This window comes from Callithrix jacchus, chromosome 20, assembly GCF_049354715.1.
Source record: "Callithrix jacchus isolate 240 chromosome 20, calJac240_pri, whole genome shotgun sequence".
NCBI classification, from domain to species: domain Eukaryota; kingdom Metazoa; phylum Chordata; class Mammalia; order Primates; family Cebidae; genus Callithrix; species Callithrix jacchus.
The window spans coordinates 29,661,741-29,685,388 of NC_133521.1; the positions used below are offsets into that span (position 1 = coordinate 29,661,741).

Consider the following 23,648-nt stretch of genomic DNA (forward strand, 5'->3'; position numbering starts at 1 on the left):
TATTTAGTCTCAGTCATATTTCCCAAAGATATCATCTTTCCCATCCCATACACATCTCTCCCAAATTGACCTGCTTTCTGCTTTATTGAGATGAGACTTTCTAACATGAACTTCAACTTCCCCCTTCCACATCCAAGTGATTTACAACCCCTCCTATTATTTCCTTGCCTGTGCCAGAAAGGAAACTGCCCCATTTGCTTTCCAAAGCTAATTTGCTCCTTAATCAAAATCTATCTCTGTTCCTTCCAGAGCTCTGTTCCATCAGTTACCCCATTCTGTTTTGTTTTTTACAAGTCTCCCAAATTTCTGATTTCTTCTCTTTTACATATTAGTATACTTGCATATTTTTCTACCATAAAACGACATGAACAACAAAAAGCTCATCTTTCTCCTTCTTTCCATTACCAAACCTGCCAAAAGAATAATCCATGCATATTAGCCTCTCTTACTCTTAATCATTTCTAAACCCTTTTAAAGTGACCTCTCATACCACTAATTTGAAATTGTCCTCTCATAAATTACTATTGACATTCTAATCCCTATATCTGATGACTTCTCCTGCGTCCTTGTCCTCCCCAATCTCTCTGCAGCATTTTATGTCATTGATCACCCTCTCCTTCATAAAACACATCCTTGGCTTCCTTGACTTGGATTGATCTTGGCTACCATCTTGCATCTCTAATTTGTGTTTGCCTCGTCTTTCTGTCACCCCCTAGACAGAGGTGCTCCCCCAGTGTTCAACTCTTCCATTTTGATCACTCGACTCTTTTGGTGATTGCAACCATTTCCAGGACCTTGACCATGGCCTGGCCTCCAGATCCGTATTTCTAACCCAACAAATACTGCAGGTCCACATTTCCAGCATTCTGCTGGACAGAAACATTTACTAAAAACTAGATTTTTTTCCTCAACACATTCTCCCAAACCAATTTTACCCCCTGGGTTTCCTGTTTCTGATAATGGCATCTCTATCCTCCCATCCCATCCCCCAGATTCGAAAGTAAAAATTATATTTGTGCCTTCTTCACCTAACTAGTCTCCAGGTTCTATCAACTCTATCTCCACCCCTGTCAAATCTATCGTTTTCTTTCTTTCCATGAGCACTGCCACTGCCCAGCATGCCACCTTTTGTCTCAAATGTCACAGCAACCTGCTACCTGCTCCTATTTCTTCCTGTCTATTCTTCCAGCATGTCCTGAATCTTCCATTACTCTCTCTCCTAATATTGCTTTATATGCTGCAGATAAAAGCCCCAAATGCCACCACCTGGGCCCTTCTTTTTCCCGACATAGTCTCTATAATTGGTCTTTACACATACTACTCTCCAGCCAATCCAAACTTCACCTTTCAGAATAAGTCCCATACTTCCTACCTCTAAGCCTCATCTTTTTCCCCTTGCATTAGTTTCCTAAGGCTGCCGTAACAAAACGCCACAAATTGGATGGTTTAAAGCAACAGAAATATAGCCTTGCCCAGTTCTGGAGGCTAGATGTCCAAAATCAAGCTGTCAGCAGGGCCGTCTTCTCTTTGAAGGCCCTCGGGGAAGAACCCTTTCTTGCCTCTTCTAACTTCTGGCATTGCTGCAAACCTAGACGCTCCTTGGCTTGTGGATGCATCACTCAGGTCTCTGCCTCCATCTTGTCATGGCCTTCTCTCCTGGATATCTGTGTCTAAATTTCCCTTTTCTTTTAAGGAAACCAGCTCTAATCCAGTACGACTTCATCTTAACTTGGTTACATATGCAAACCCAACTCCCAAATATGGTCGCACTCTGTATGCACTGAATGTCAGTGTCCCCATCAAAATTTTTAGGTTGAAATTCTAACCCCCAATGCTATGGTATTAGGAAGTGGAGCTTTGGAGAGGTAATTAGATCATGAGAGTAGAGCCCTCATGATGGAATTGGTGTCCTCATCAACACACCCCAGAGAGCTCCTTGACCTCTTTCTACTTGTGAGGATATGCCAGGATGGTAGTCAGCAACTCAGAAGAAGGCCCTCACCAGAACTCGACCATGCTGGTACCCTGATCTTGGACTTCCAGCCTCTAGAATTGTAAAAATAAATTTCTAATGTTTATGAGCCACTCCAGCCATGGTATTGTCTTATAAGTGCACTTATAGAGTGTGACTAAGACACACAGATTCTGGTGGTTAGAACTTCAGCATATCTTTCTCGGGGACACAGTTCAACCCATAACACTTCTCCCTCTACCCAGAGATGGACTTCGTCCTCCACACAGTTCCATAGGTCAAAATCCTTCCACCGTTCCAGGGTTTGGTTGATTTTCACCTCTGCCAAGAAGTTGCTTATAATCCCCTGGTAACACAGTATTTTGCCCCTTTTATAGCATAGCTGTTTCTATTTATCTTCTTTCTGCTCTAAATTCAAAACCCCTCCAGACATAGGACATGTATATCACTTATCTTTGTATTCCCTCCCCAACTCCATGCGTAGCAGAGTGCCTTTTACTTGTGAACTTACCTGGTTAAATCAAATTAAGTTTCCTTTTATATATGAAATTTTGACCATTCCTATATTTTTGTCACTTAAAGTAATTTTTCACTTTCATCATTAAATCTAAATGTTGTGTTGGCCAGGCCCAAATAATTTCAATCTGGACTTACTTTTCATTGACATGTTTCAACATTAATAACATATCTCTTTCCCCTTTTTTTGAAACTCTATAAATTGGTTTGTATAGGTCATTTTTCTATGTATCGATTTCTTCCTTGGATTATTTTGAAGTTAATATTGCAGGTGCCCTGACTTCTGTTGGAATCTAATCATCTAGCATTCAGAAGATACATCAAAGAGTGATCCAGGGAGCCTGGCTTGGACCTTCAACTTCAGCCTTACAGGTAGTTTCCTGAGATTAAATCAGCATGTCAAACACAGTTTCCTTCAGGTCTGTGTAAACTCTTTATTGTAGGGTCATCATAATTAATATGATATTCCCAATCCTATATTAATTGATTTTTTATTCCTGCAGGTTTCAAATTGGAAATAAGATAGAGTAACTAAATGCTATGCTAGCTCCCAACATTACTGCTCAAGAGTAGGTATCTATCCTAGTGTTTCATCTTGAGTTGCTGCATATGTATATTCCTCTGCGTGTGTGTGTGTGTGTGTGTGTGTGTGTGTGTGTGTGTGTGTGTTTTCGTGGAATGGCTGGAATCTGTTTAATCTCCTAGATAGATTGAGCACATACACAGCAAGAGCATTCAGACTATGGGCTTTTAGTCAAGGACATGATTCTCTTTTTAATGCATATTTGGGACTGACAGACAGAATTATTGAGGATCAGCAGTCATGGGGAGAAAAGGAAAAACAAGTGAAATGGTAGACCAAAATGGTGTTTAAGGGCCAGTTTCTCTGCATGTGCTCGCTCTACAGAAAGGGTCCTAGGGGCTGTGGGGAAATAGGCAGCCTCCGGGCTGTGAGCTAATGTGGCACCGCTGCTGTTTGCATAGCTGCACAGCCCTAGGAGAGACCTGGGAAAGCTAGCTTGAATTCCAATGAATATTTACAATTACACTGCTCCGGAGCAGAATGCAATCACAGTGCTCCAGTCTACAGGTTTTATGCATCAAAAGAAAATGAGAAGAGAGCAGCAAAAATGGAGTTGCCTTTGGAGAGACTTACAAACACAGATCTCACTGCTTGTGGCAGAACTAAAATGCTTTATTTCTGATAGGAGCAATTTATTCTTCAGGCACCTTCCTTGATAGTAGAAAGCACCTGACTGGGTTTTGAAGTGAGAAAGTCTTCAGTAGATGGTTTTTAATTCTGAGCAAGAGAAAGGCATGGAAGGAATTGTATTGCATAATTTTGATTTTGTTTTCTAACAGCAGACCCTAGAGAGGGGTTGGAAAATCTCTAAACCTGTTCACAAACTGTCTCTTCTTTCCATTTGTGTTTTCATTCTGTTTCCACAGATTGTCATTGCCTTTCTGGGTAACCCTGGGAAATGCTGCCACCATTTTATATCTCCAGCTTAAAGCCTTTGGGTAATTGATTACCGGTAAGGCCTGCAATCCCCTTGCTCATTTTTTTCTCATGAGCTGTTGATCCACACCAAATATCTGAAGAGAGCTAGATGGGAAAAATTAGTTAGAGCCACTTGGATCCAGTGAGGCAATTCTTAACTTTTAGAGGTGCCAGAGTAGATGAAATGGAATGTTTTAAAAGGACTCTGCCACAACCTGGTTTTAGACTCAGCTGACTAATCTCTCTGACTATTAAGATTTATATTGGATTACTATTTGCTAGCAGCCTGGGTTGCTGCACTAAGCAAAAGCCCTGTCAGCTACCCATCCGTACTTTTACCCATGATCAGTCCATTTTCTCCCATCAAGATGTCCACCTGATGCCACTGTCTCCCATCCACCTCTCTGCCTGTTCACCTCTCCCACCACTAATCCATGCATCTTTTCACATATCTATACATCAACTTGCTTGTACACATCCAAGCTTGGAACAGAGGCAGGCAGGAGTCATTCCTCCGGCCAAATAGATTGCTGCCTCTGTGTCCCTTCTTCAAGGAAATTCTGTATTTACTAAAGTTATTTAGTAAGTCTTACAGTATACAAAATACCTATGGCCTATTAGTTTGCAATACACATGTAGATATTTGTTGCAAAAACCCGTAGATGTGGTATTACTTAGTGCAGGACAAATAATCACTTTAAACAAATGTGATTGCTTGTTCTTTACTCTCATGGTCAAAGAAGTAACACACTTTAATACCTAGTGATACCAGGAGGTCAGGCATTTGTTCCAATATGGCTGCTACTGCTGAAAACATTTGACTCTCCTCTTCTGAAAATGCCCATTAAAAATTTTAAAGTAGGCAAAGGACTTGAATAGACATTTTTTCCAAAAGCAATATACAAATGGGACCAGGCACAGTGGCTCACATCTGTAATCCCAGTATTTCAGGAGGCCAAGGTGGTTGGATTACTTGAGCCCAGAAGTTTGAGTCCAGCCTGGCCAACATGACAAAACCCCATCTCAATTAAAGTTTTATAAAATCTTTTAATAATAAAAAAAGATACACAAGTAGCCAACAAGCACCTGAAAACATGCTTAACATCATTAATCATTAGGGAAATGTAAGTCAAAAACCACGAAATAACCACTTCACACTCAGTAAGATGGCCATTTTTTTTATTTTTTTTGAGACAGAGTCTCACTCTGTTGCCCAGACTGATGTGCAGTGGCATGATCTCGGCTCACTGCAACCTCCACCTCCTGCATTAAAGCAGTTCTCCTGCCTCAGCCTCCTGAGTAGCTAGGATTACAGGCATGCACCACCATGCCCAGCTAATTTTTGTATTTTTAGCAGAGACAAGGTTTCACCATGTTGGTCAGGCTGTTCTCGAACTCCTGACCTTGTGATCTGCCCACCTTGGCCTCTCAAAGTGCTGGGATTACAGGTATGAGCCACCGTGCTTGGCCAAGCCATAATTTTTTAAATGAAAAATAACAAGTGTTCGTAAAGATATGGAGAAATTACAACTCTCATACATTGCTGGTGGAATATAAAATGGTATAGCTTCTATGAAAAACAATTTTGTGGTTCTTTAAAAAGATAAACATAGACTTACCATATGCCCCAGCAATTCTACTCTTAGGTATATGCACAAAATTATTGAGAACAGGTGCTCAAACAAGGGCTTGTAAATGAATGCTCCTATCAGAACTATTCACAATAACCAAAAGACAGTTGGTGCAACCATATGCCTTTCAACAGATGAATGGATAAACAAAATGTGGTATGTACATACAATGAAATACTGATTTTAAAAGGATTGCTACATGCAACAAAATTAATGTACCTTGAAACCATTCTGCTAAGATGTCAGTCATAAAGTATCACATATTATATAGTTCTGTTTATATGAAATATCTAGAATAGGCAAATCTGTAGAAAGTCGATTAGTGGCTGCTTAAGGCTGGGTGGGGGGAAGAAGGTGTAGTGAAAAGTAGGGACATAATGGCTAAAGGTTATAGGGTTTGTTTCTGTGGTGATGAAAATATTTTTAAATTGCGTAATAGTGGTTGCACATATCTGTGCCCATACTAAAAATCATTGAATTTTACACTTTAAATGGGTGGATTATATGGTATATGAATTAATTTTCAATAAATCTCTTTTATTTTTTAAAAATAGTTGTAAACCATACTTATAAAAAGCATTAACTCATTACTTTATGGTCCTACCCAATATTTTTAAATAACTTATAATATTATCCAGCTTGTTCATTTACTTATTTTAGAAGTTTGGTCCCAAATGATATTTAGCTATTTTTAGAAATCTACTGTGAAGTGGTAAATATTTGCCAACAATGATAATATTCACAATACAGGTGAGAGGTGATGAGAGAACTGCTCAGAGAGGAGTTCCCAAAATTTTTATTTGTATCTGTGAAATAAATGGGTCATTTCCTCATGTGACTTCAGAAGGGGAACTCTCATTAGGAGCTAAAAATTCTAGTGTGTTTACGAAAAGTAGTCACACATCATCATATATCTATGTATACGTTGGTATACCCATATAATTGGTATATACATCTACATCGATACATATAATTTGGGGTGTGTGTGTGTGTGTGTGTGTGTCCAATCTTTGATTTGTAACAGGACAAGCAGAAAGAAATGGAAGTTTAGATTTTTTTCTACTCTTTCAATGAATGTTCATTGGGCATTTAATAAAGGGTATCAAAATCACAAGACACATTTGTCAGGAAAACCCCTTATCCAATTAAACAGAGGTGGTGCAGATTTTTGGTAAACTCCAGACCAGAGTTAGAGGCCAAATAATTCATTCGTGCTTAAGAGTGGAGAACTTCATAGAATAGTCAATAAAGGTGTTCCCCTAGAGAAATTCACTGGCAAATATTTTTAAAGCTTCTAAATGGCATTTGACCAGCAGAATATCCAAAGGTGGTATAACTAATTGTCTTGGCAAGAACTTATGTACAGTTGCTATTTATCGACAAAGAGGAACCCATCTTCAGTTCTTCCCATAGTTTCAAGTCCTCCAACAGTAAGTACCCAATAATTTTTATTAAAATGGTCCCTGTTAGCCCTATCAACTGATGACAACTGCATAACCATACAGCAGGAGAGGGTGTTATAGGTATTGGTGGCTTCTTTGAAATACTGTCCACTGTACTAATGAGCTATGGGTAAAAAGAGGCACTCATGTATTTGAATAGAATTATTTTAGGTTTTTGTCATTTTTCCTTCTGCTAAAAATGTACTAAGTAAGTAAAGTCATAATAACTAGCTAACTAATTGCCTCCCCCACTGATGTCCAACTTCTATAGCAACTGGGTTTGAGTGGAAACTTACCCAGAAATGATTTTTGTGAACTTAAGTGAAACTCTAATGATACAACCACATAAGAGAAAAACTGCTGCCATCATATAAAAAAAAGTTAACGCAGAGCAGTTGATATCTAACAGAGGCCTTTTCAACCCTGCAGGCAATGGTGTTTTCAAAAGTTTGCAAGCTGACCATTCTATCTGGTATTGTTTGAATGTTCAGATGTGCCCCAGAATGATAGATAACATTCTTTTTCTAACCTTGAAATAGACACTCAATGGAAATGGGAAATAATGAGATTTGCCTGTACATTTCTACTAATATATCAGTTCTCACTAATAATTGATATATCCAAGATTTCATTTCTTAGTCAACCTGAATCCCTAATAATCTATCTTCCACAGCTATTAGTTTTATTGGTGATAGTTCAGCATTTATTGTTTTGGGAAAAAAATCGTTATTTATTTATAGAGTTAAAAACTACTTGGATTCCTAGCTCTGGGTAGCTACTGGTCAGTCACATTGCCTTTCTATGTTTATGTGTACATTTATAAAATAGGTATAAAATACACAAAACTATACCCAGAGGAATATGGGACCCAACATTTGTTGCAAACATATCACATGCCAGACATTGTACTTGGTATTTTACAGACATGATCCCATTTTAATCCTCAAAATAATTTTGCACAGTCAATAAGATTCCCATATTACAGACAAGAAAATAGAAATTCAGAAAGTCACTCAACCCGTGACCTTTGGCAAATGTTGGTACAAGGATTCAAACCTAAGTGGAAAGCTAAGCTCTGTATAATGTTTAAGGTCCTTGTAATTTTTAAGGTCTTGCATGCACACCCCCTCCCTACACCTTACATCTCAGATCTCAGTTTCTATTATCTCCTCTCCTTCACTCTTCTCCAACCCTGCAAGCCTGCTCCCACCTCAGGGCTGGCTGTTCCTTCAGCCTGAAACCGTCTTTCCCCCATATCTGAATGGCTTATACCCTCACTTTCTCAAGTCTTCGCTCCAATGTCACCTTCTAAGTAAGACTTCTGATCCTCCTGTTTAAAACCACAACCTACAACCGACTCCCCACTCGCAATCATTCTCACTCCAATTTGTTTTCTTTTCCTGTAAGCATTTATCACCTTCTAATGCTATCTTTATTGTCTGCTACTCTCACCAGAATGTTTGCTCCACTAAGACATCAATTTTTGTCTGTTTTGTTCTTGATGTTTCTTAGCTACTAGAACTGTGCCTAGCACATATTTTGGGGCCATTAAGTGTTGACTGAATAAATGAAAGACTCAATTGACTCCAAAGCTTGTGCTCTTTCGACTCAAAGGCCCCAGTAATGAGCTTCTAGAGATTTTCATTTTAAACATTATTAATCTGAATCTCTCCTGCGCTCTGACTTTCTCTCCTTTCACCAAATAGTGGGAAGAAACCCTCCCCTCAACTACCTGTCTGGTGTTTATGTGACTGAGAATCATGGTTAAGGATCAGAGAATACAGGATATTATTCGTCCCATATCCATGAGGGTCTAGGTTATGTGTGGGGCTGTGAGAAGATGACTAGGGGTTCTGTGTGTATAAGAGGCTAGATGTGACATGCTTCTAGTTACCTAGCATGAGGGGTGACAGCTCTGCTAGTGAACCCTCAAGCAGGGTGAGTGAGTCCTGGTGCTGGCCAGCATGAACCCTAGAGCTGCAGGAGAACGAAAGGAGCTCATTCCTTCCCTGTCTTCTTAAAGCCTAATAGGTCTGAAGACAAGGTCCATGCTCTACTTGGCATTTGCAGTTTTGGAGGATGCAAATTAACTCTGAACTTGGACTATATTTCTAGATGGTTACAATTCAGAATCTCATGACTGTAATAAGGCTTACTGGATTTTGTGCTTTGCTTTCACTGTTGGATATTTGTTGAAATTCAGTGTGGAACTAATTTGTCTTTGAAAGCCATCTTTAGCTTTCTAATAACCCAACAAGCCTGTTGGAAGAAAGGCGATGATAGAAAAGAGGTTCTTAGTTGGGTGCTGTGGCTCACACCTGAAATCCCAGCACTTTGAGAGGCCAAGGCGGGCAAATCATGAGGTCAGGAGTTCGAGACTAGCCTGGCCAACATGGTGAAATCTAGCCTCTACTAAAAATACAAAAATTAACTGGGCGTGGTGGCAGGCACCTGTAATCCCAACTACTCAGGAGGCTGAGGCAGGAGAATTGCTTGAACCCAGGAGGCAGAGGTTGCAGTGAGCCAAGATTGTGTCACTGCACTCCAGCCAGGGCCACAGGGCAAGACTCTTTCAAAAAAAAAAAAAAAAGAAGAAGAAAGAAAGAAAAGAAAAGAGGTTCTTCTCATTTCCTTAGTATGGTTTTTATTTTTACTTTATTTTAGAAAAATGAACCACTTTTTTTTTACTTTATTAAAAAATATGTATTTTTGTGCAAATTAAAACCACATTGAGATACAATCTCACTCCGTTTAGAATGGCAATCATTAAAAAGCCAGGAGACAACAGATGCTGGAGAGGATATGGAAAAATAGGAATGCTTTTACGCTGTTGGTGGGAGTGTAAAATGTGGCAATTCCTCAAGGATCTAGAACTAGAAATACCATTTGACCCAGCAATCCCATTACTGGGTATATACTCAAAGAATTATAAATTGTTCTATTATATAAATAAACATGCACAGATATGTTTATTGCAGCACTCTTTACAATAGCAAACACTTGGAACCAACCCAAATGCCCATCAGTAATAGACTGGATAAAAAAAATGTGGCACATATACACCCTGGAATACTCACGTCCTTTGCAGGGACATGGATGCAGCTGGAAACCATCATTCTCAGCAAACTAACACAAGAACAGAAAACCAAACATTGCATGTTCTCACTCATAAGTGGGAGTTGAACAAGGAGAACACATGGACACAGGGAAGGGAACATCACACACTGGGGACTGTCAGGGCTGGGGGGCTAGGAGAGGGATAGCATTAGGAGAAATACCTAATGTAGATGATGGGGTGATAGATGTGGCCAACCACTATGGCACATGTATACTTATGTAACAAACCTGCATGTTCTGCACATGTACCCCAGAACTTAAAGTATAGTTTTAAAAAATTTAAAAATATGTATTTTTGGCTGACTCACTGTATAATAAAGGAAAACTGCTGGATACAAACCCAGTAAAGTGTTTAATACAAACATGCATACATAAATGTGCAAGCTATCTATCTCTTTTCCGGCTTTTTTCAATGAGTACATGTGTGCACATACATACTAGAAGAAAAGTTGGTGAGGAAGTTATTTCTTTTGTTTTTTTTGAGACAGAGTTTCGCTCTTGTTACCCAGGCTGGAGGGCAATGGCGTGATCTCGGCTCAGCGCAACCTCCGCCTCCTGAGTTCAGGCAATTCTCCTGCCTCAGCCTCCTGAGTAGCTGGGACTACAGGCACGCGCCACCATGCCCAGCTAATTTTTTGTATTTTTAGTAGAGACGGGGTTTCACCATGCTGACCAGGATGGTCTCCATCTCTTGACCTCGTGATCCACCCGCCTCGGCCTCCCAAAGTGCTGGGATTACAGGCTTGAGCCACTGCGCCCAGCAGAGGAAGTTATTTCTAAATCACAGGATTCAGGGTATTTTTATTTTCTTTTTAAAAATGTTTCCAAAATCCACCCACCCATCTGCACACTGATACTCTCTTTACATGTCTGCATATTTTTCACATTTTTTTACAGCAAATGTGTATTACTTTGTAACCATGCAATTAATTTTCTCAGTAATGTTTATAATTTCTATATCATTTTCTTTGAAGATCTACAGAAGGTTTCCCCTATGTTCATTATGTTGCTTTGAGTCTATTTGCTTTTTCTGAATCCCTGCCATAAAACTAAAAGCAATGAAAGTGTTTTACTAATTAAAAGACTTTCATGCTAAAAAAATACATTTTAAAAAATCATGAAACTCTTTCTTCAGTAGCTTCTCAGGAAAGATTGGTAGCCTTCCATATGACAGGATAGGAAAACATTTATAAACCAACAACTTAAATGCAGAATTATCTTCTGCCTTTAGTTAATACTGTCGTGTCATTCCATATTGCCATCGATGTTAATATTGGGGAGCCATAAGATGGAAAACTCTGTAGTCATTAGGAAAAATGGGGTAAATCAGCACCCTCACTGACTGGGAAAGTTGCTCATGGAACACTCTTAAATAGAAGAAAGAGTTACAAATCAGGATTAAGTCTGCTCATGTTCTTAAGAAATTGTTTTGTATATATGTTTATAAACAGACAGAAATCCAAAAAGACATATAGCAAATTGCTCATAGTGCTTATTACTTAGGAGTAGAATTGGCAAAGATGTTGATTTTCAAATTATTCTGCATTTTTGAAATGTTAAAAATAAAATAAATGATGTACATATTTTAAATATGTTCATCTACTCAATATTTCTAAGCATTCCTTTCTAAGATTCCAAAAACTATTGATGCACGATTTCTTTCCCCTGAGCTCAGACATCAGATCGAGGTCACTGTTATCTTCCCAAGAACATGCAAGGTGACATATAGTAGGTGCCAGTAAATAATTTTGAATGAAAGAATAAATATATCAAAATTGTATCTCCTTTTTAAAGGTTTTTAAAAAAAACCTATCAAATTTTGCTTTATATGTAGTTTGAGAAAAAAAGTTCTTGCTTCCCAGAGAACTAGTGAAAGAAAATGCACATTCACATATACAATACTTTTTTTTCAAACTTTGGGGAATGGATCCATAGTAATTACTTCTTCTCATACATTCATCTACTTTATGTTTTTTTATTTTTCAATATATTATAAAAAAATCCTGAGGTGACATCTAAACTACTTGTCTCTTCAGCTTACTGGCAGAGAAAACAAAAGCTCAGCTGGGAGACTGAAATGGAGGCACCTACTTTCAAGTCCAGTCTTTAAGAGAGGTAAACCACATACCTAAGCCTTCCTAATAGATTCCAGAAAGAACATCTATGAAACTTCCCTTGATCTTTTTTTTCTTACACAAATTTAAAACTTTGATCGCTTACAACCAAAAAGCAGTATTTAAAGAAACAGCACAGGTCACTTTTATTATATACAGCTCTGTTAGCAAGATACTACCTTGAGTAGCTGTTTAAAGGGATCACACTTCAAAAGGTAATTGACCTAAATTCTCCTTCCTGCTCTACACTCGGTGAGTCTTCCCCATGTGCAGCCCTCCCATGGATCTCACACATGGAAGAGTTACAGTGAGGTCCTGGGGAGCATGAGAATCTAGGTCACTGTGATTAAAACTAATTCAAACTTTATTTTAATACCTGTGTTTAGTTTGCTAAAAATGCTCAACTTCATTGGGTACCTAAGAGCTGACAGCCCCACTCTGGAATGAACCAGAAGTTGATTTACAGAGAAGAACACTCTAAAATGATCACACCTCTTCTGATCCCATCTGGTTGGGGATATGCTGAAATGGAATTCTGTGTTTCTGCTTTCAAAGTATTTGTTTTGGTCTGAATCATGAACAAAATTACAGAACACACACATCTAAAAGAAGAAACTGTGCTCTAGCCAGTTGTCCTATGAGTAGCCTAATGCTATCTAATTTCTTTTGTTCATCTCAAAGAGGTTTTTATTTTGGCAGATGTTCACTGATTCAGTCACATTATCTGGTAATTTTCCTATTTCATGTCCATATCATTGCTTTGCCCCAATGATATAAAGTAAAGCATTTATAAACTTATAAATTTGTAAGTAAACTTATACATTTAAGTGATATCTGGTAGTCATATTCTTAGGATAATTGTGCAATTGGTTAAAGTTCTTTAGAACTTACTGGAACACTGATTTAAAGTTTTAAATGTCCAACACATTTCCTAGTTGTGGAAATCCCATCAGCACCAACTAATCATTGTTCCAAACATCTTTGGAATGAAACAGAATCAACAAACATCTTTGGTACACAATTTTCCTGGAGTGTTTTTAAGGCTTTCTCCCATTATTTTGGAAAACAATATTGTTGCTATCATTTTAGAACACTTCCAGAAGCCGACTTGGCATTGAAGTTCTGACTCATTTATAAGACCATCTGTTACAAATCACAGCTTTCTGTTCGATAGTTTCTGGACCAAGGCATATATTTGACTGGAAAAAATTGTTCTGTTACCTGAAGTTGTGTGTTAGCAAAGAAAGGCATGAGAACCAAATTTCTAACTAATATTAATATTTCTAATATGTGTCATCATATGAGCAAGTGTCCTCATTGTGTGTTCCCCAAACAAAAACATAGCCATTGTCCTTCAAATTATTAAACAGGATAAAAATAAAGAAATAGACATACAATTTCTGATACATAAAAAGGGAAATGTCTGGGGAAAGGAAACAAAAATCAAGCTCTTTGGATCCTGAGATTATATGAATATAAGCAAAAACCCACATGAAGTCACTTAATAATGAGGTCAAGAATGCTGAATAATTTAACATACCCTTGGATCCTGATTTGTAATTGTCCAAAACTAATATTTCACAAGCCACATTGCACCTTGTCACTGAATTCTATTTCACCCTCAAGATAATGTCCAAGTATTAATGGACCCAATTTGGTGGAAATTACCTAATTGGCTGCAGTCACTTCAACTTGAATGTGACATTTTGGTCTGTTCTGTAGTCACAAGGATACGTTAGAAGCCTGGGCAGCAGACTTGCTCTTTGTGATAATTGTAGCTGAAGCTTGTGTTATCACTGAAGCTTATTATTTTGCAAGTTGTACACTCAGCTTTTTGTTAAAATTGTATTCTAAGGAAAAATCCCTGAGGAGGCTGCTTTTCTCTCCTGGCTTTTCTAAAACCTCCAGATGAGGATGACCAAACAAAATGCTCTATGATTGCACATGCCACCAAATAAAATATCTTAGTATCATACATTAGTTAGAGATCCTTAAGTCTCTGTTTTCTTTAGATTGTGTGATTATTCAGTTAACCAAATTACTGCTGGCAAATGGCATTAATGAAGGGCATTCCTTGTATCTTAGGGTAATTTTGTACCTCTTCATTGGACAGGTAAATGGGGAATAAGAAGTGAGCTTCCTGCTCTATTGTTGCCTGCTCCATTTTGTGTCTAAGGCATGAAAGCAGTAAGCTCACTCCTGCACAGTAGGAGGGCATCACACAGTGGCCATCTTTCTCTTGTCAGTAATAAAAAGTATCGTGCTTTATAGTTTCAGGAGGATATTCCTTCCCTCTCTCCCTTTCTTTCTTCCTTCCTTGTATATTCAGAGTAAATAAGATGGTCCATGCCCTTTGCTGGGCACTGAAGATACAAAGAGAAATAAATATAGTCTCTGCCCTCAATACGCTCCCTGGTTAAGGAGAGAGGAAGAATAACCAGCCAATCATTATCCTGTACAGTGAGCATTCTAACCATGTGTACTACAGAAAATGCTGAGAGGACAGGAAGCCTCACAGAGAAAGTAAGCTTGTGGCCAGATCTTGGAAGGTGAACAGGTGTTTACAGCTTGAGAAAGAGGAGTGAAGAGAGGGGACTGGGGAAGTTGTCACCTCAAGCAGAAGGGACAGCGATGTGAGGACATTAAGGCATGAAATATGTGAGTGAAACGGCAGGTGAGGCCAGATCACAAAGGACCTGTGTGCCTTGTCCAGGTGTCTGGAATGTGTTGTATGGTGCTTTTATTTCAGCTGTTTCTCACAGTAGCCTGAGGAGACTGATGTTATCCAGCAGACCAGTGTCCTGAGAAATTGAGGACCTACACTGTAGTAGGGTTCTGCCACCTACCACCACTTGTCAACTTGGAGCAAGTCACCAGGCCTCTTTGAGCTTAGAACACATATCACCTATTTAACATTTCTCTATGTAACAATAATTTGATATAAATGCTATTGTCCTTTCAGCAACTGTCTGTTACTGCATACTGTTAATGTACTTTTCCTAGGCACTGGGTGCTATTAGCTGACGAGAGCTAATATGGCAAACTGCAATCTCCTCCCTCACCAGTGCACATAGCCCACCACTCTTCAACCAGCCTCACCCAATGAGCATGCTCCCACACTACCCTGAGCAGACTGTCTTTCGCAATGGTGGTGTTTATTCTGCCGTGTTCTCTCTTTCTGCCATTTATTTTTGCTCCGTGAAGCAGTTTTGATCCATAATGACTAACAAAAGATGTTCAAGCGCTGGTGCTGGAGCAAAAAAATAGTGTCATGCTGGGTGTTCAAATGCAAGTGTAATAGCAGCTCAAGTGAAGTTCAAGGGGATGGTTGGAGAGAGAGAGTGAAGGAGTGGGAGAGGGAGAAGCCATTAGCAGGCAGTTAAAGAGCAGCAGTAGTGTGACTTGGGAAGGGCACCATACAGAGCGGGGCATCCTGGGAGGACTGCACGACACCTGTGAAAGCAGGCTGGGAGACAACTTGGCTGGAAGGAAGCCATGACCTCAGGGAACCCGGAAGGAACAGAGTAGCCATCATCAGCCATTGTCATGATACTGAGGGCATGTCTCTGTAGGGTATGTGTTTTCAGGACCAAATGCAGCATGAAGTCAGGTAGTGCACCCTTTTCTGAAAAGAATGCAACCCCTGGGCAAGCCATGGGGAATTCATGGTTTACTAAACTACAGAGTTTAGGAGCGTGGGCTCTGTAGCTAGGCCATCTGGGTTTGAAGCCAGCTTTACCATTTACCACCAGCTAGCTGTATTACCTTGGATATTGAACCTCACAGCACCTCAGTTAATGGAAGTAACAATAGTATCTACCAAGCAGGGTAGCTGAGAGAGTGCTTAGCATAGTGCCCAGCACGTGTTAAATGCTCAAAAGTATTAGTTATAATTATAATTATCTTTATTATTATAACGATGTTGTTATTTAGTTTTCTGACTGTAAAATGAGGAGAATAGACTAAATAATACCTGAGATCCCCCGCAATGCAAACATTGCTGAATTCACTAATCCCTTTAACCCTAGGAGAAAACTGTAACTCTGAGGGATTGACTGCCCCCCACCAGGGTTTCATGGGGAGTAAGGAGTAAATGCAAAACTGAAACTGAAACCCAAGTCAGCTGCCCACTCTCAGGCCCTCCATGCTCTCTGGCAGTGCACCAAATTGACCAGAACATAACCCAGCAGGGCCCCTTGCTCCCTAACCTCTGGCACCCTTGGAGTGGTAGAGCTTCAGGCCAGCACTGGTTTTTCTTTTGTTTTTTAACCCCTTCCCTTCTTCTGTGAATCAAGACGGGAAGTGGCAATCCTGGGTAGTGAAAGGGATTTGTTGCATTGGAGGAAATACAATTTAGCCTAACTTTAAATAAACTGAAGAATAGTTCTCCCAGTATTTACAGCTAAAGCGTCTTCTGTTGGTCCCCATACCAGTAGGAGATTTGATCATCCTTTTGGGGCAAGTGAAGGGATTTTCCACCCAATTTAGGGGGAAGATAAATCTTTAGATGTGGCCCTTTGTCTTAACCATGCTTTGCTCTTGTTTTGTGTAACTGGAATCTCAGTCATACTTCTTTCCTTTCTGGTGCAATTATGGCAATTCTTCAAGGGCCCAGTAAAGCCTGAGGAAGCAGGAAGAGGGGAGAAGATGAAGAGGAGACATATTTGCAACAAACTGACCTATCCTTCATCCCTTAGTGTCAATTGTGGCAGTATTTGCATCTGTATTCTTTCTTACACATTTACAACCCACTCTCATGTAGCAGGGACTCTGATCTCCAGCTACTGAAATGAAGCTTTCCTCTTTTGTTTATTACCTCTCTTTTTTCTTGCCTGTGTCCATTTCAATATTAGAATAATCATTACCCTCTTAATAGTAATATCTGTGCAGGGTTTATTTTTTTAATAAGTATTTTTCATTTGACTGAACTGATTTCATCAAAGGATGTTAATGTGATCACTTTAATTTGCAAAATGTCTTCCTCTTTTTATTTCTTCTACATTTGATTTTGAGCACACATTTAATAGTTTTTGATGTTTGTGTTTAAACCTCAGCTGGACATGCAGAATAGGCTCTAGACAGTCTCAGAATTTCATTATGACCAAGGAACCACTATTCTATAAACACTGAAAATTGGAAATTATCTCTAGAGCTGTTTGTTAACGAAGTCGAAGGCTAACCTTTAGGGCTCATTAAAATTCCACTGATGAAGACTCTCATGCCGGTCCGTCTCTCTTTCAGGAATCTATCCCCGTGTTACGAGTGCTGGTGTGTGGAAATCGGTCTGGGCCCTCCCCTTTGCCCTCCCCTTTAATCTCTCGGTTTGGTTTAGGCAGAGATTTTTAAAGCTTATAGATTTCTCTTTCTCCCTACTCAGAGTATGTGTTGTGAATCCAAACAAATATGAGTAGGTCTCTGAATGTGTAACTGTGACTGAGCCACCTGGACTGGCAGTCCTACTGAATCTCCCTTCCTCCATCAATAAAGGAACAGAGTCATTGGTACTGGGGATAATTAAGAAAGGCAAAAAGAGGGTTACATTTTCTGTACCGACAGTAGAAACAAACATGGAGGCGGGGGCAAGACATGACAAATCTCCAATTTACACCAGTATACAAGTAAACTGCACAATTGGTAGAATGCAATGAATTGTTTTAATGAATCTTTGCTAAATGACAGTTAAAATACAGCCATGCCTTTCAAGAAATCCCTGCCTGGTGACAGTGGCCACTCTCCTGTCCTGCTGGCAGATGAAACCTCCCAAATCCTCCCAAAGTGCTGCAGCATCCATGTGTAGAAGGGTATTTGCATTCACTTTGTGCCTCGTTGTAGAGAAGGATACCATTGATAGCACATAGCATCACTATTATTATTGCTAAACAGATGGAAAATAATTGTTTATGGAATTTGTGTTTTAATCGCATTAATGTCTTTGGCAGGGAGATCTACCAAGTACACAATTCAAAGCCTGCCTTTGATCCGGGCCCCTTGGGGGCATTTTCCATGACTGATAAAATACTCCTCTGAGTTCATAGGCAAATGATGAAAATGATAAAAAGAAAAAAGTCAGGCACCAACCTCCCATTTGGGTATTTTGTCTCCTTGGAGAATCACAAGCTCGCCAGGCTTGCAGTCATGCTGACGATTCAGCACACATCTCACCGTTATACACTCACCCAGGGCTCAATATGAACGCCCTCATCTCTCTCCTCCCTCCTTTTCCAGTTCCCTCCTCCCCTTTGCACACAAACACACACATGCTCAATGCAAGAATTCATGTGCTCTCTCTTTTCATAGATTCTTACTGCCTTTTTATATGGGCCAGTATAGATGCTTTTAAAGTATTTCTCAATAATAGCCCTCAAACACATTTTTCCCCTCTCAACCATCACACATTTCTTGATTAGCATTATATCGTGACAAAATACATATCAAAAGCCTTGCATTTAATGAAAATGAACATTCTAATTGTGAAATAGTTTGTCTTCTACATATTCTGCCACAAATCAGGCTGAGTGCAGTGTAGTCAAGCCCAAACCCTGATAACTTGACAATTTCCCTCTTACCAAGACCCAAAGAACAGAAGCTAGTGTAGAAATTTTGATAGCCAGTGAAAAAAAAAGGTTGTATAGATTTTTGTCTCAGAAGCACAATCCCCATCTTTCCTTCTCCTGAGAAGGTTAATCAGATACTTACCTTTCCTGTTAGAATGAAGAGAACTATGGGGGTTTTAAATTCATAAATGTATTTTTTGTTTATTTGTTTGGTGGATTTTTTCCTCTCATTCTTTCTCCTCTGCAGAACACAACTAGTAAATGATTGGATCTTTGACAGAACAAAGGTATTTTTGATGGGCTCTGTAATCTAGTGCGCTAATGCGCCCAGTCCCCTCATTGTCTTGCTGTCTGATCCCATGCCTTCTGCCAGACAGTCACTGCGGGATGAGTCACTTTTAATGTCTGATAATCAAGGTGAATTTTCAAAAAGCTGCCATTTTGGAATTATGCACTATATCACGGTGTCAGGGAGAAGAGAAGGAAGGATGAAGGGAAGGCTAAGATAGACACCTACTGCACATTGGGAGAACTGCAGGACACAGCCAACACCGTGCCAGACAAGATGTGTCCGGAGGGTCCAAGTCGATCAAGGCGTACATAATGAGAAGGAGACTATGTTAATTATAAATTAAAAATAACTTCTATGATAATGAAGATTATATGCACAGGAGGAAATGTCTTAGTTAAAACAGACTGGAGGGATGGAATTAAACACCAGCCATTTGGGGGTATGAATTCTGTACCTACTGAATATATTGTGGTCCATTAAATAACCTAATACAAACTTACATTTGAAAAAGAATAGAAGTGAACTGTGGCTGTCTCCACGGATGCTGTATTGTCTGCCATCCTTATTTAAAGCAACATCAGCAAAGGGATGTTACTTAGTAGATGAATACAGCCCTCCTTCAACTAGGGAGACTGGTTATTTCTGGAATCATTTAAAGAACTGAACCCACACCCCCATGAAATAGAGAGGGAGATACTGGAAACCCTGGGTAAACAAAGGCCAATCAAATATTCTTTCAAGGCTTTGGCTGTTCAAATATATGGCAGTCAGTGTCTTCTCTGAGGCAATTACTGAACCCACTGTTAGGTATTATGGCTTTGAAATTTTTTTTAATTATTGGCATTGTATTAAATAGTAGGGTAGCCGAAGGAAATGATATAATATGAGAATAGCCTGCCACTTTTGTTTATTATTCAGAGAAGTGAACACCTATAAATAGAACCAGGATGTTTTGACTAGGGAAATGCTGTCCTCATTACAGCTGGGAGATGCTGGAGTGATTTAAAGCCAAAGCTTCAAAGCTTTGTCCTGCTTTATAAAAGCACGAGGGTTTTCATGGCTGTTTCAGTGGTCTGTCAGAGCCTGCAGGTGCTCTATCTGTCCTGGAGGAAGAAGGAGAGACATTTCTGAGAGTGCTATTTTGTAACTATGATGAATACTTACATATTTCCTCTAACAGAGGTGTTTAAATACCTACATATCTTCTTCAACACAAGTTATGTTTACAGATTATTATCCCTTCATACTCCTTCAAATAACCTTCATAACCCAAGTTAACTAGTCCATCCTCTCCTTAACCCCCTCCACCTTCACCTTTGACACTATCTCTCTCTATATATATGTATCTATGTATCTTGCACTTTCTTTCTCTCTCTCACTCTCACTCTCACTCTCTCTCTCTCTCTCTCTCTCTCTCTCTCACACACACACACACTACCCAACACACAATTGCAAAATAAGCAAAGATAACATAGAGTTACGGTATTACTACTGTCATATTTATATATACACAAAGATTCAAAATATAGAGAATATTTGCAATGGAAAGGACCCCTTAGAGATCTTTTAGTACAGCCCTAATTGTACTGAGATAACAGAGAAGAGACTTGTCCTAGGACATTCAGCCAGAGAACAGCAGATGTCAGGCTGGCATCCAGGTGTCTAAGCCCGAGGCTCGCCTGCTTTCTGCTATAGCATGCTATCTTCCCATTAAAAGAATTAAGACTCTACAGCTTGGCTAAACCATTATTGAAGCACAGATGTCACAATGGAAAAATAAAAACCTAAGGAGGCAATAAGAATCATATGCACTTTCAACCATGATACAAAGGAATAAAATAGAATATGGTATGAAATTAAGGAAAGCAAAATCCTAATATATATCTGTCTAACAAAATCATCTACCTAGTCAGGAATTCTATTAGAAGGCAGAATTGTCCTACTTTTAGAAAATTCATAGAGACATTTGGAATTAGCCATGAAAGCAAATGCTGCTTTAAAAAAATCACAGCTTTATTTCTCTCTATATATGTTCATCTGCCATATTAGAATAATTCAGTCATATTCAAGTATGTAGTCATTGAGATCCTGCCTATGCTCTGTAAACTAGGGACGCAACTGAAACTAGAAAGAAACCAGCATTTCCTTTTATTCTTCTAAGATCTAGGTCTTTAGTAAGTACAGCCTGCTTGCTTTCTGCACAAAAGTCTACCTAATATGACCTAGTAGGTATTTTTGCATCAATAACTTGCATTAACCTCCTGATATGTCCTGCCTCCTGTTGGATTAATCTCTAGGTGAAATGTTCTGTGCGTTTTTATTAAAATACTTCCCTGGTGCTTAAGGACCCTGAGAAACACATAAAGAAACACATAAACCCTGGAGGATATCTCCTATTTTAATATTAAGCCTTACAGATTTTCTTCACAAACATCTAATGACAACAGGAATATTATTGGAGGCACTAGATGATGGTAATGATAAACCAGACATTATTGTAAACCAAATAGGACCTTCCAGTAGTTCTACTTTTCCTTTTAAAAAGATTTAAAGAAATACCCACACTAATAATTAAATAGTAAAAAGTAAAATGAATATAAATTGAGAATGTGTTTCATTTAGCATCACAGGGAATTTTGGGGTAAATAAAGGAATGGATCAAAAGATTACGTATCATGTAAAAAGTCTTAACAAAATAAAAGATGGAGATGTGGTGGTCAACAGACAATGAAAGAGTTACAAAAAAAAAAAACCGCTATTCCTTCAAGTCTCAAAACAAACAGCCTTTCCTAGTCTTCCTGATCCCATTTTTTGCTTCTGAGGAAGAAAAAAACTGAAGAACATATATATGGCTGTGGGGTAAACATGGAAACATATTATCTTTGTTTTTGCCTATAGAGCCATCAGGAGTTTTAATGGGGTTTCTGTTTCAATGGTACTATTAGGAAAAGGGTTTCCCAATCTCAGCACTAATAATATTTGGCGCTAGATAATTCTTGTTTTGATTTTTTCCTTACTTTTTGAAAATCCCCTTTTTCCAGATTTATATATATTATGCAACACTCTCTTCAAAGAATTGGCAGGATAATTATTTGCTAAGGGGAGGCAGAGGAAGGGTTGTCCTATGCATTTTAGGATGTTTAGCACCATCCCTGGCCTCTTACCCACTAGATGTCAGTAACACCCACCTCACAAAGTTGTGACAATTAAAATGTCTCTAGACATTGCTCAATGTCCCATCGGGAATAAGATCACCTCTGGTTGAAAACCACTAGACTAGAGTGAATGGTTCTTATTTAAGAAAATAGGCTTGGTTGTCCCATATTTTGAAGACAATTTTTATCTGTGCAACAAAGCCTGTGTTTCTGAAAATACGCTCAAAATGGAGCAGGTACTTTATGGTTCCTGATATTGCCTGTGAATAGGCCCTTCCACAGAACTCTGAAAGCTCAAGATATATAATTAAGTCTAAAGGGAAGCATATTTCAAAAAGAATTGAGCAATTGGTTACTGACATATAGGCTATAAAGAACTTAAACAAATTTACAAGAAAAAAACAATCCCATTAAAAAGTGGGCAAAGGATGTGAACAGACACTTTTCAAAAGAAGAAATACATGCAGCCAAAAATGGCATGAAAAAAGTCAACATTGCTGATCATTAGAGAAATGCAAATCAAAACCACAATGAGATACCATCTCATACCAGTCAGAATGCCTGTTATTAAAAGGTCAAAAAAGACCAGATGCTGGCAAGGTTGTAGAGAAAAAGGGACACTTATATCCTGTTGGTGGAAGTGTAAATTAGTTCAACCATTGTGGAAAGCAGTATGGCAGCTCCTCAAAGAGCCAAAAACAGAACTATCATTCAACCCTGCAATCCCATTACTGGGTATATACCAAAAGAAATATAAATCATTCTATCACAAAGACACATGCATGCATATGTGCATTGCAGCACTATCGACAATAGCAAAGACATGGAATCAACCTAAATGCCCATCAATGGCAGACTGGATAAAGAAAATGTGATTCATGCACACCATAGAATACTATGCAGCCATGAAAAAGAATGAGATTGTGTCCTTTACAGGAACATGGATGGAGCCAGAGGCCATTAGCAAACTAATGCAGGAACAGAAAACCAAACACCGCATGTACTCACTCATAAGTGGGATCTAAATGTTGAGAACACATGGACACATAGAGGGGAACAATAAACACTGGGGCCTATTGAAGGATGGAGGCTGAGAAGAAGGAGAGGATCAGAAAAAATAACTAATGAGTACTAGGCATAATACCTGGGTGACAAAATAATCTGTACAACAAACCCTCATGACACAAGTTTACCTATACAACAAACCTTCACATGTACCCCTAAACTTAAAATGAAAATTTCTTTTAAGAAGACATACAGAGTTGGCCAAGATCAAGTAGATACAAAACCAACTACATTTTTGTAAGAGATTTAATGCCAAAAAATAAATTTTTTGAAAGACATTGACCTAAAT

At 38.9% G+C, this 23,648-nt stretch overlaps 1 protein-coding gene across 2 annotated transcripts in view; it reads left to right on the forward strand.

Moving 5' to 3' along the window:
• Window positions 1-16,077, forward strand: part of LOC118149687 (uncharacterized) — a 325,586-nt gene extending 309,509 nt beyond the window's left edge. For both annotated transcript variants that reach the window (XR_008478248.2, XM_078357606.1), the window contains 3 exons: window positions 2,760-2,860; window positions 3,938-4,023; window positions 12,216-16,077. The gene's annotated coding sequence lies outside the window, so the exon portion shown is untranslated. The remainder of the gene's footprint in view (window positions 1-2,759; window positions 2,861-3,937; window positions 4,024-12,215) is intronic.
• Window positions 16,078-23,648: the final 7,571 nt, after the last annotated feature.